This window comes from Gracilinanus agilis, chromosome 4 (genome assembly GCF_016433145.1).
Source record: "Gracilinanus agilis isolate LMUSP501 chromosome 4, AgileGrace, whole genome shotgun sequence".
Lineage (NCBI taxonomy): Eukaryota > Metazoa > Chordata > Mammalia > Didelphimorphia > Didelphidae > Gracilinanus > Gracilinanus agilis.
In genome coordinates this window covers 322,043,962-322,057,001 of record NC_058133.1, presented here as the reverse complement: position 1 = coordinate 322,057,001, position 13,040 = coordinate 322,043,962, and the positions used below count along the sequence as shown (strand labels likewise).

Genomic DNA, 13,040 nt, shown 5'->3' with positions numbered 1-13,040 from the left:
TTCTACCTTCAAGTGATTATTAATAAACTTTATAAAAATAATACTTGGAGTTGTTGATATTAATTTAAATCTTACAAAAGGCAATTTGAATTATATAAGACTGTTTTGTACCCTCCAGAAAATTCAGAAGGGAATGGAATAGTGTGTTTTGAAGAGAACTAGGACTCAAAAAATCTGAGTTTAATTATAAATGAAAAAAGATAGACATTCATTAATAAGAAGCATTTGGAATATTCTTAGGAAAAAAGCCCAATCTATAATGGAATTGAGCAGGAAGCCTTCTTATTAAGATTGGGGTGAAGCAAAGATGCCCATTATGAATACTGTTATTCAGTATTGTACTGGAAATGATTCCTATAGCACAGTGATTCCAAAAGTGGGCGTTACCACCCCCGGTGGGTGCTGCAGCGATCCAGGGAGGCTGTGATGGCCACAGATGCATTTATCTTTCCTATCAATTGCTATTAAAATTTTTAAAAAATTCATTTCCAGGGGGCTAAGTAATATTTTTTCTGGAAAGGGGATGGTAGGCCAAAAAAGTTTGGGAACCACTGCTATAGCAATAAGAGAAGAAAAAGGAATTAAAGGAATTAAAATAGGCAGTGAGGAAGCAAAGGCAACATTCTTTGGAGATGATATGATAGTACACTTAGAGAATCCCAGAGAATCAACTGAAAAACTAATGGAAGCAATTAACAACTTTTAGCAAAGTTGCAGAATATAAAATGAACACTCATGAATCATCACCATTTCTATATATCACCAACAAAGTCCAACAGCTAGAGATGGGAAGAGAAATTCCATTTAAAATAACTGAAGACAATATAAAATATCTGGGAATGTACCTACCAAAACAAGCTCAAGAGCTATATAAACAATTACAAAATACTTTACTCACAAGTAAAGTTGGATCTAAACAACTGGAAAATATTAATTGCTCATGGGTAGGCCAAGCCTATATAATAAAAATGGCAATTTTGCCAAAGTTCAATTACTTATTCAGTGCCATACCAATCAAAATTCTAAAAAATTATTTCATATAGCTAGAAAAAACAAAACAATATTCATCGGGAAGAACAAAACGATTAGAATACAAAGGGACTTAATGAAAAAAATATGAAGGATGGAGGTTGAGCTGTAGTAGATCTCACACTCTGTTATGAAATAGTGATCATCAAAACAATCTGGCACTGGCTAAGAAATAGAGTAGCAGATCAATGGAATGGACTAGATAATCAATATATAGTAATAAATGAACATAATCACTTAGCATTTGATAAACCCAAAGATACAAGGGGAAAGAGATACTTTGGGGGAAAGAACTCACTATTTGGACAAAAATTGCTGGGAAAAATAAAAAACAGTAGGCATAAACAAATAGAAAGTAGGTATAGACAAATTTCTCATACTGTATACCAAGATAAAATCAAAATCGATACATGAACTTGAAAAAAAAAAGGTGATACCACAAACAAATTAGGGGAACACAGAATAGTTTGCTTATAAGACCTATGGATAAGGGAAGAATTTTTGACCAAACAACATGGAGAGGATTACAAGAAGTAAAATGAATAATTTTGATTACATTAAATTAACAAGTTTTTGAACAAACAAAATAAATGCAACCAAGATTCAAAGGGCAACTGACAAAGGCCTCATTTCTCAAATATATAGAGAACTGAGTCAAATTTATAAAAATATAAGTCATTCCCCAATTGATAAATGGTCAAAGCATGGGAAAGACAATTCTCAAATAAAGAAACAAAAACACATTTATAGTCACATTTAAAAAAAACACTCTAAATAACTCATGAATAGAGAAATGTAAATTAGAACAACTCTGAGATACCACCTTACACCTATCAGATTGGTTAATATTACAAAAAAGGAAAATGATAAATGCTGGAAAGGATGTGGAAAAACTGGAACACTAATATACTGTTGGTGGAGATATAAACTGAATCAAACATTCTAGAGGTCAATCTGGAGCCCAAAAGGCTAAAAAATTGTGCAAATCCTTTGACCCAGCAATATCACTACTAGCAATATTATATCTCAAAGAGAAAAATGTACAAAAGAGTGTACAAAATAGGGAAAAGTATACAAAATATACAAAAATATAACAGCTCTCTTTGTGTAGGCAAAAAAAAATGGAAACCAAAAGAATATCTATCAATTGAAGAATGGTTGAACAAGTTGTGTGACATGATTGTAATGGAATGCTATTGCTCCATAAGAAATGCCAAATGGAATAATTTCAGAAAGATTTAGAAAGACTTGCATGAACTGATGCAAAGTGCAGTGAGTAGAACCAGGAGAACATTGTATGCAGTAATGGAAATATTGCACAATGATCAACTGTAAATAATAAACTATTACCAGCAATGCAAGGGCCCAAAACAATCCCAAAGGACTGATGATGATGAAAAGTGCTATCTATAGTCATAGAATGAACTGACTGAGAATGAATGCAGACTAAACTTTGACATTTCTTGCCTTTTATTTCCTTCAGTGGTTTTTCTTACATGTGCAACATATGTCTTCTTTCGCAACACGAGGAAAAAGGAAATTCGTATTGCATGATAACCCTGGAATAACATTTATCAAATTGTTTGCCACCTGAGGAGAAGGAAAGAGAGAAGGGAATGGAGGGAAGGAGGAAGGGAGAGCATTTGGATTGCAAAATATCAAAAACCAATTGTTAAAAAATTGTTTCTACATGCAAATGGAAAAATAACAATAAGTTGGTAAAATGAGTTGGTAAAAAGAAAAAAAGAAAAGAAATAAAACCAGACCTGGAGAAATTATTGGTTCTCAAGCATTTCAGACAACAAAAATGTGCAAGGGGTGAATGAATGGAACAAACAAGTAAGAGCAACAAAAGTAATAGCAGAGAGACAAATAAAGCACTTCTTTCTGAATGTACAGAAGGAAATGGGGTAAAGGTGATGATCAAATGGAGCTAACAGTGAAGTACTTTATGGGGGCATTATGGACAGAACCTGGTGACATCCTTCCTACAGATGAATCAATGTTTTTTGTGAGACTACATCACAAAGTGGGAAAGTGAATGAAAGATGGATGGGAGCAAAGGGACAAAGGAAAGTATATGATGTGCCCAGGTCAAATCAAAGACTATAATGAGGAAAAGGTGACCCTAACAAATTTGATTTAAAAGAAGCTAGACAATCAAATCAATAAAATAGTAGATGAACAAAATGAACTCACAACATCAACAGAAGAAATAAAAAAGAATAATTAAAACATATTATACACAATTTTAGGCTAACAAAATGACAACATAAAAGAAATAACCAAATATCTTCAAAAATATAAAATACCCAAACTATCATAAGACTGGGTTGAGATCTTAACTCAACCTCAGAAAAGGAAATAGATCTAGCTATAAAGGAACTACCAAAGTGTGTATGGGGGAGAGGAAGACTCCTGTTCTTGATGGATTCACAGTAGAATTCTATTAAACTTTTCAAGAACATATGTTCATACCACACAAATTACTCAAAACTGAAAAAACAATTCCTTACCAACATTGATTGTTGTCATTTTTTTGTCAAAAAAGAGATTTTTCTTTTTATTTATTTATTTGGAATATTTTTCCATAGTTACATAATTCATGATTTTTCCCACCCCTCTTATCTCCCCCCTCCCAGAGCTGGCAAGCAATTCTATTGGGTTATACATGTATCAATCATCATTCAAAACCTATTTCTATATTATTCATATTTGCAATACAGGGATCTTTTAATGCCAAAACCCCAATCATATCCCCATCAAACCATCGATCATATGTTTTTCTTCTGTGTTTCTACTCCCACAGTTCTTTCTCTGGACGTGGATAGCATTCTTTCTCATAAGTTCCTAGGTATTGTCCTGGATCATTATATTGCTACTAATAGAGAAATCTGTTACATTTGATTGTGCCACAGTGTTTTAGTTTCTGTGTACAATGTTCTCCCAGTTTAAAGAGATTTTTCCTAGATGATTTATGTTTTCTAATTTATCAAACTCTGGCTTGTGGCATTGCCCTATTGCTAAGTCTCTCTTATATAATCTCTTCCATTGATCTTTCTATTTTTTAATCAATACTAGATGGTTTAGATGACTGCTGCTTTATCACAGTTTGAGGTCTAGAAGTTCTATTTTACTACCTTCATCCTTATTTCTTTTCCCCATTTCCCTTGATATTCTAGAGCTTTTATTTTCCAATTAATTGTTTTTAAGTTTTATAAAGTATTCTATTTGGCAAAATATTGGCATACCATTAAAGTTATAAGTTTACTTTCATAGTATTGTCATTTTTATTATAATAGTATGGCCTAACCATGAGCACTGAATATTCCTGTAGCTATTTAAACTTTTTATTTCTTTATGAAGTGTTTTGTAATTAAAGATATACAAGCTTTTTGTGTGCTTTAGCAGGTTGATCCTCAAATATTTTTGCATTTTATACTTATTTGGAATGGAATTTCCTTGTCATAATCCTTTTATGAGACAAATATAATCTAATACATAAACCAATGTTGGAGGGGTTGTGGAAAGTTAGGCACATTAATATATTGTTAGTAGAGCTGTGAAATTATACAATCATCTTGTAAAGCAATTTGGAATTATGCAAATAAAGTGATTAAAATATCCATACATTTTGAGCCATTGGTTCCATTACTGGGCTTATATCCCAAAGAAGTATTGATAAGAAAATAGTTCCTAAGAACTCCAAAATATTTATAGCAGCTCTTTTTGTGATAGCTAAGAATTGGAAACAAAGTAGATGTCCATCAATTGGGGAATGGTGAAACAAATTGTGGTTCATAAATATAATGGAATATTACCATGCTAGAAGACATATTGCATATGATGAATTCAGAGAAATGTGGAAAAATTTATATGCACTAATGCAGAATGAAGTAAGCAAAGCCAAAGAAAACAATATACACAACTACAACAATGTCGATGGAAAGAATGACCTACTGGAAAATCAAAAGTATAAAGATCAAATGGGAATCAAATGAGGACATATGAGGAGACCTTCCCAATCTACCCCTTCATACAAGTAGGAGGGTCATAGGTATTACAATGTTTTCAGATTTCGTACATGTTTTCTAATTTTTTTCAATATATTGATAAATTGTGTTAACTTTTTTTTCTCTCCAAAAAAACACTATTTTTAATATGGGATGGATCTTTGGGAAAGAGAGGGAAATTTGGGATAACTATGATGATGGAAGAAATAGATAATATCAATAAAAACTCATTTTAAAAAATGAAAGTTTCTAAGAAATCAAGAATTCCTTAGTTTAGTCATTTTGGCATTGGCCTCCTAAATAGTAAACTCCTAGGAAAGAGAAGAAAATAATCTTTGAGAATAATAATAATAATAATAATAGAATAATAATAGCTAGAGGACTAAAATCACAACATGGGAATGTCACCTGAAGGGAGGCAGCTGTACTACAGTGGAAAGGGAACTTAATTGGGAGTTCTTAATTTGGAGTCATGGGACCCGAGTTTAAGTCCTTGATCTGCCTCTTTCTTGTTACCTTAGAAAGTCCATTCTGGACTTTGGTTTTCTCATCTGTAAAATGAAAGAGTGAGACCAGATAATCTCTAAGGTTCTATTCAACTCCAAATCATGATCCTGTGACATTATCAGTCTTCTATGATATTGTTATGCTCTGAGTTGCTCAGACAGTACAGGTAAAAGATCAATGGGTTATGTTGGTTAGGAGACCTCCAAGTGTCTTTGCCTTTAGGCGGAAGTTTAATGGGGTGTCCAAGTTTTACATCTTTACATTTGTTCATGTGTTCTTTAAAGGCTTCCATACCTTATATATACCAATCTCTGTGGTTGGGGAAAAAATGCCATTCTATCATTTGTAGTCATATTGTACATTGAGTGCCTTTGCAGGAATTGGAGACCCTGTTACCCAGTGAAGTGCCAATAAATGCTTAACAACCAGCTTTCCATAATGACAGGATACACTTAAATTTAATCTACATTGTTAACATTCTCTTTATCACTTTCTTAAACCTAGACAATCAATAAAGCAATAAATGAAGTCCTATTTTATATTGTAAATATTTACACAGAAAATTTAAGATTAGGTTTTGACAAAATGGTTTAATCTGGCTCTAGGATGTTTGATTTGTTACTGACATTTGGGGAAAACTCACTATGAACCAGGCTTAACTTAAGCTTTACTATATAGAGTTTTCTAGGAGATTTCCATGAGGGACCATAAGTCAATGAAAGAAAATTACTCCTTTGACTTCTGCCCCTTAGGATTGGACGTAATAAATTTAAACAGATTTTCTTCAGTACAAAATTTTAATTTCAGAGCTTAACAATTATAAATGCATGTGTACATTTAGTCAACCAAGAATCAATCCTCAGTCTAAGCCACTGCATATCATACACATTGAAACAAAAAAGTACAAGTCATGGAAAAAAATACTCTGAGGCTTCTTTAACATAAGGAAATAATTAATGATGTTAAATTATCTTGCACACTGAACATCATAAATTACAAAGTCAGCATTTTATATTACTAATTTTATTAACTTTTTAAAACACAACTATAGTTGAATATTAAAACAAAAAAAATAGCCAATAGTGTCTTAAGATGGTTGTATGTAGTCCTTCACTCTCACTATTGCATACAAAAGTCAGCATTACAATGAAGAGTATTCACTGACTCCCCTCACCCCCATTAAGAGGTTTGACACTGAACACCACCTCTGGGATGATGCTCATCATCCTCATAAAGATTCCTCATTGTAATGGCACCTTCTTTCTTGAGATGGGTCAAAGTCCACCAGATCTACCTGATCCATTTCTTTAGTCTCCTCTACTTCCTTTCTTTCAGGCAGTAACTTTTCCAATAAAGACAGTTTATCTGATGAAAGAAAGCCATTCTCTGGGAAGTTTATTTTAAATTCAGTTATTGGAATTCCTTTCTCATAAAGTTGGTGATAAATAGGCATGCCTTCATTCAGTACCCATTTGATATCTCCATGTTTGACAATCTGACCAGGATGAGAAGTAATGACTATAGTTCTACTATCAAGAGTTGATATTGGTTTCTGAAAACCCCATAATGCTTCAACCCATGAAAAGGTCCTCACCCCAATTTGTAAATATAAGATTGTCCTTCTGATCCAAAACATTGATAGTATCTCCTGGCTCAAGTCCTGGTTCCTGGTCACCTTCACCATGGAATCTTCTGACCATCTTTCATGCCCTTGTCAATATGAACCTCCAGAAGTTTTTTCTCTCCGATTTTCCTTCCATTATAGCTTTTACATCTATCTTTAGGGCTGATTTGTTCCCCCATGCCCTTGGCATTCCACGCAAACTGATTGAATTTGCTGAACCATTCCAGGTCCTATCTGATGAATTCTTATTTGCATTCCAGTACCTCTACAATTGGGATAGCATTCTATAGCTCCTTTCTTACCACCAGTCCTTCACATTTATCACAAATTACATTCATTTGCAAAGCCAGTTTTCTTGTTGCACCATTATATAGATCTTCTAAGGTCACCAACAACTGATGAACATTTTTACCTCTGTGTTCCCTTTGCATTCTTCCACCTCCTCCAAAAAAACATATCAAAGATATCCATTGGAGAACCAAAGCCAACACCAGAACCACCCTCTTTTATGGCTTGTTCTCCACCTTTGTCATATAAGTTTCTCTTCTTTGCATCAGAAAGCACTTCATAATCTTGAGAAATCTGTTTGAACTTTTCTCCTTCATTTGGATTCTTATCTGGGTGATAGTTCAAGACTAGTTTTCTATATGCCTTTTTTAGTTCTTCCTGGGAAGCATGAGGTTTTGCTCCCAAAACATCATAATAAGCTGTTTCCTTCACCATTTTCTATAGCCAGGGAACAACAGTTGCAGTCCACTGCATGTCAAAATGCCCACTTTTGGGGTGGGGCAAAAGGGGACTGCCCAGGAGTCAGTTGAGATATTTGGGGAGCAAGTAGAAGAAAGAGTAGATGGGGGGAGAGGGAGAGGGAATGAGGTCTCAGGTCCAGATCTCAGGCAGCGGTAGCTGCTACCCTTTGCTTCTTGCTGAGTTTTCTGGAAAGTTCCCTAAACAGACTTTTGAAGGTCCTGATTCATTGGATGCATTTGTATACATGCCTTATTTTCTCAATTAGTTTATAAATTCCCAGAAGATAAAATTCTTTTGGTCTACCTTAATTTTGCCTCTGTATACAGTTTCCTCTTTGCGCAAAACTATTTCCCATTTTTGACACATAAAATCACCCTTTGAGGAATTTCTTTTGGAATTTTTCCTATAAATATCAAATAGCAAGCATTTGTTTTTGAAATTAAAGACATTAATTCTGTTGGAATTTTTTAAAAATGATTTTTACAATATTCCTTGAAGATCACTTATTCATTAGTCAATAGCCATGTATTTGAAATTCATGCTGTATGAGAAGTTCTGGGCTAGGATCCTGAAGATAATTAAGGCATGAGCCTTGTCTTCAGAGATCATAACTTGAATTTTACACCTAGAACATGACTTATTTTGCTTTTCTTTTTTATATCATACATTTGCTATGTCATATATAGGCCAAAAAGGGACAGCGTGTACCCAGCCAATTACTTTTGCCCTCCAGGAGAAAATTCCCACATCAAAAGGTTAAAGCTTGATTATGTTCCTTTCCATGAAGGCCATCCAAGGTGAATACTAGGCTCCTCCCTTCACTGGGTTAGCAGTCTCATACTGAATAATTTCAGTCCTGCTGGCATCCTCGGTCAATAGTATTTTTTTTTTACTTATTAAGTAATTTATATAATTACTAAATTATATTTATTAAAATATGACAATATTTTAATATTTACTAAGCCACCATGCTCAAGACAGACACCACACTCAATATAGATGCCATACATAGAGCTGAAGATACAAAGAAAAGAGGGGAAAAACAGTTTCTGCCTTTAAGGAACTCACATTCTAGAAGGGGGACAACATATAAACAATGATATACATACAAGTTATATACAGAGTAGATAGTAAGTCATTTGGGAATGGAGACCCATTAGGTGACTAAGATTCAAGGAAACCTTCACAGGGTCATAAATTTTGGAGTGGAAGGGACCTCAGAAGTCATCTATTCTACGACTTTCATTGCACAGATGAGGAGACTGGGCAAGTTCTTTGACTAGAAGGAGCAACTGACATGAAATAAGAGAGAAGAAAGAAAGAAAGAAAGACTTCTTCTGAGACTGAGATGCAGTAATGTAAGAACTGATTCTCTGCCTCTTGTGCTAATTTTGGCCTAATAGTCAACACCAAGAAAACAGAGATCCTCCACTCAGCTGGATTATGTCATTTATAGGTGGAACCACTAATCACAGTAAATGGAGAAAATTTGAATGTTGTGGGAAAGTTCACTTACCTCAGCAGTATACTTTTCCAGGATCATACAAGTAATAAAATATCAGATGCAGGATTTGAATTCTGGTCCTTTGACTCCAAAGAGTCCTTCTTACTGTACTATTTTTTTAAACTCAGAATTAGCAAGTAAAGTTAGAATCACCATTTCCTATTTTGATTTAAATGTTGGAAGAAAAGAGGATGAGCTCAGCCAGGGTACAAAGCTTGTGGGTACTTTTGGCCTGCAGGAGGCCATCAAAGTTCATGGCATTCGCACAGCTCCACATGAGTTCTGGAACCCACAAAGCAGGTGTCAGAAGGATGGATATTTCTCACTCAATTTCCCCTATGTGACTCTTTTTTCACTAGCATTCACTTGTATTGAAACTATTTCAATCAGTATCCCTATTCAGCACCAGGGAAACACAGAAAAACAATACAGGTTCATGGCAAGAACAACCATAGTCACAGACTATATACTATCCCAAAATAAACCCCTAAATAAACTCCCATAATACAGAAACTTCCTCTAGAATTATCCCCACAAAAACCAGCAGTTAGTGAGTTAATGCAAGTTTCTAAAGTCCCAAGCAAGAATGTACCTGGCCTGGACTTGCTCCTAAACTCCCACTGATCAAGGAAACAGTGAGTTACTGGGAGAACAGGGGAATGACAAATTAACACAGAATCACCCTTCCAGAACTGCATTCTTATTGACCCTGTAGAAAAATGAAAGAATATAATTGAAACAATATTTGGATCAAACTGATATTATTGTATCTTGTTTGATATAATCAACAACCATAACTATCTTCTTGATTAAAGATAGGTCTGTATAGCATAAAGTAGGAATATAAATGATTTAATTAGTTAAAATATAATCAACCATTATGCTTAGTTAGGAAATGATGTTCTTGTACCTTATGGATGGCTGAAAATAATAAAGTTCCAACTAAGCCATACTGTAATGAATGATTTTTGACAAGCTTGATTCTTTGTTTAATCACAGTAGGATAATTAGTAAACACCAATCATATGATATTTCAAAAGTTAATGTGTGATTTTTGATGTATGGGAAAATCAAAACCTGTATGAGATCATAAAGAAAAAAGGGTATAAAAATAAAAATCAGCAGATGGCAAGAGAAAGATCAGCCTCAGCAATTTCACTTGCACTCTGGCTCATTTTCATTTCATTTCATCACGCCATCCCACCTCCAGAGACCCCCTAAACGAAGAGCAGGCTCTTTGCATTGGCCTACTCCTTTTTTGAGGGCTGTTCATGAAATCTTGGTGAAGGAGCAAGGTGGTTGGAGGAGCTTTATCTAAAGTGATTATCCCCTGTCTTATGTCCTCCTTCCCCCAAAGGATTTTATTATTTTACTAAATTTAAGAGATTTCAAAATTTATAAAAACTGTTTTACTTTTAGGGGGCAGCTGGGTGGCTCAATGAATTGAGAGCCAGGTCCAGAGACAGAAGTTTCAAATCTGGCCTCAAACACTTCCTAGCTGTGTGATCCTGGGAAAGTGACTTGACCCCCATTGCCTAGCCCTTACCACTCTTCTGCCTTAGAACCAATACATAGGATTGAGTCTAAGATGGAAGATGAGGATTTTTTTAAAAAGTATTACTTTTAGTCAAATTGTATATAAAACTCATTTTGACCAGCTACATTGGAGGTCAATGAAGCAAGACGACTCTCATTTTCTTCCACTTTTTAATTTGCTCTTAGGTCAATAAATCTGAATTAAAAAACAAAAAAAGCAAAATAACACTTTATCTACCTGAAGTGAATAATTCGTTGAAACTTGTTCCTTCAAAGATTTCACTATTTACTTTAGAGGGTTTGAAGTGAAAAAATAGGTATTGCTCTTTTCCTGAAATTCCTGCTCATCCTTGTTCCCCTCCTTCCCCATTCAGATTAAGGAAGAGGAAAAGGAAAGAAGAAAATAAGCATAAGGACTTGATCTTAAATGGAGTAAAATTAAAGTCCTCAAATGCAAACAAACTTCTCCATTCTCTTTTCCTTTCTCTGCACAACTCTCCCTACCTTACCCCCAAACTTTTCTGAGAGGACTTGCAACTATGGAAATTTTAGGTGTTGTTTTCTTTTTGTAATTCCTTCCAAAGGCACTTAGGAAACAAGCTATTAAGATTCCATGATTTTAGTCCTGAATTATTAAATAGTCAGAGGTTACATATAGCTGGATATGTGTGGGGACTCAAAAAGGAACTATTTGGTGAAAATCTGCTCTCAGAGTATTATTTGAGAGAGTAAAAAAAAAAAAAAAAAAAGAACAACAAATATCTTGGAGTATTCCTTCTTGACCTTATGTCAAGAAGATGAGGTCAGTGGCACAATCAAATGTAATGAACTTCTCTACTATCAGCAATGCAATGATTCAGGGCAATTCTGAGACACTTATGAGAAAGAACTCTATCCACATCCAGAGAAAGAAGTATGGGAGTAAAAACATAGAAGAAAACTAGGCTCCATGGGAAATGCTCTCTCTCAGTAGCCATCCAGGGGTTATCACTCCCTCTAGGAAAACCTACCTTATGAGAGTTTTATAGCCATAAAAGGCATGTCTTTATATGTCTTATCCATTACATTATTATAAATGTAGAGGTGAGGAATACTATAGTGCTATAGCACTTCACTTCAACTACTAAATGGACCCTTACTTCTTATTACAAATAACTCAAAGGCAGGCAAATGATCAGTCAGAGGTAACCCCTAGATAGCCTGAAAAATCACTTCTGAAGACTCCTTAAAATCAATTGAGATTTTTAGCTCATTAAATTCTCCAAAGATTGTATATAGGTTGTAACCAGTTTGATGGAGTACATTCATCATCTATGTGACAATTAACAAAGGCAAAAAGGTGCAAAAAGTTATTAAGGCAACATGTGACCTTGATGGATCAGGTGAAAAACCCAGTATCCATAAGGACCTATGGTTTTGCCATGGAAAAGGGTTTGTCCAAGTTGTTTATGGACTTTTATAATGGTATTTTCTCCAGTCCAGTCATAGGGGAGGTACAAATAAAGACAATGTAACAGAATATATAGCTAAATAGCCAAAACACAGTAGCTGAAAATGGCATAGTATAACAGAATATTATAGATTAGATCAATATGTGAACTTAAAAAACAAAATTAAATCAGAAAACAATCAGAAAATACAATATATGTGACAGGATACAGGCATTGAATTCAAGAGTCCTTTTCTCCAATTCTGATAACTGTGTTACAGAGACTTCTTCACTATTTGGAGGGGAACAAACTAAAACAGTTAACATTGATAAGGCAAATGGAGTCGAAAAATCACCTCCAGACTCTTTCAAGGTTCCTTCCCCTCCCCAGTATCATCATCCATCTAGATTCCTTTGGTCGCACTTCTGGGGTTCCCCATACCTGCCCTGGGCATGGTGTATACAAACCCCATATTGGATGTGTTGCAGAGACTGGTCAGGCCAAAATGGCAAGAGGGTATAGAGAGGTGAATCTCCCCTCTGAATCTTGAGATTACTTAAACTAACAGCAAGGCATTCAATCAGTACACCCAGAAACAGCAGCAAAGGAAGACATTCTAAAGCTGTAAACTGCGCGAGTTTGGTAAG

General features: G+C 34.7%; 1 pseudogene; it reads right to left on the bottom strand.

The window, feature by feature from the left end:
* Nucleotides 1–6,728: 6,728 nt before the first annotated feature.
* On the bottom strand, nt 6,729–11,435 carry LOC123245527 (annotated as a pseudogene).
* Between the last annotated feature and the right edge of the window lie 1,605 nt (nt 11,436–13,040).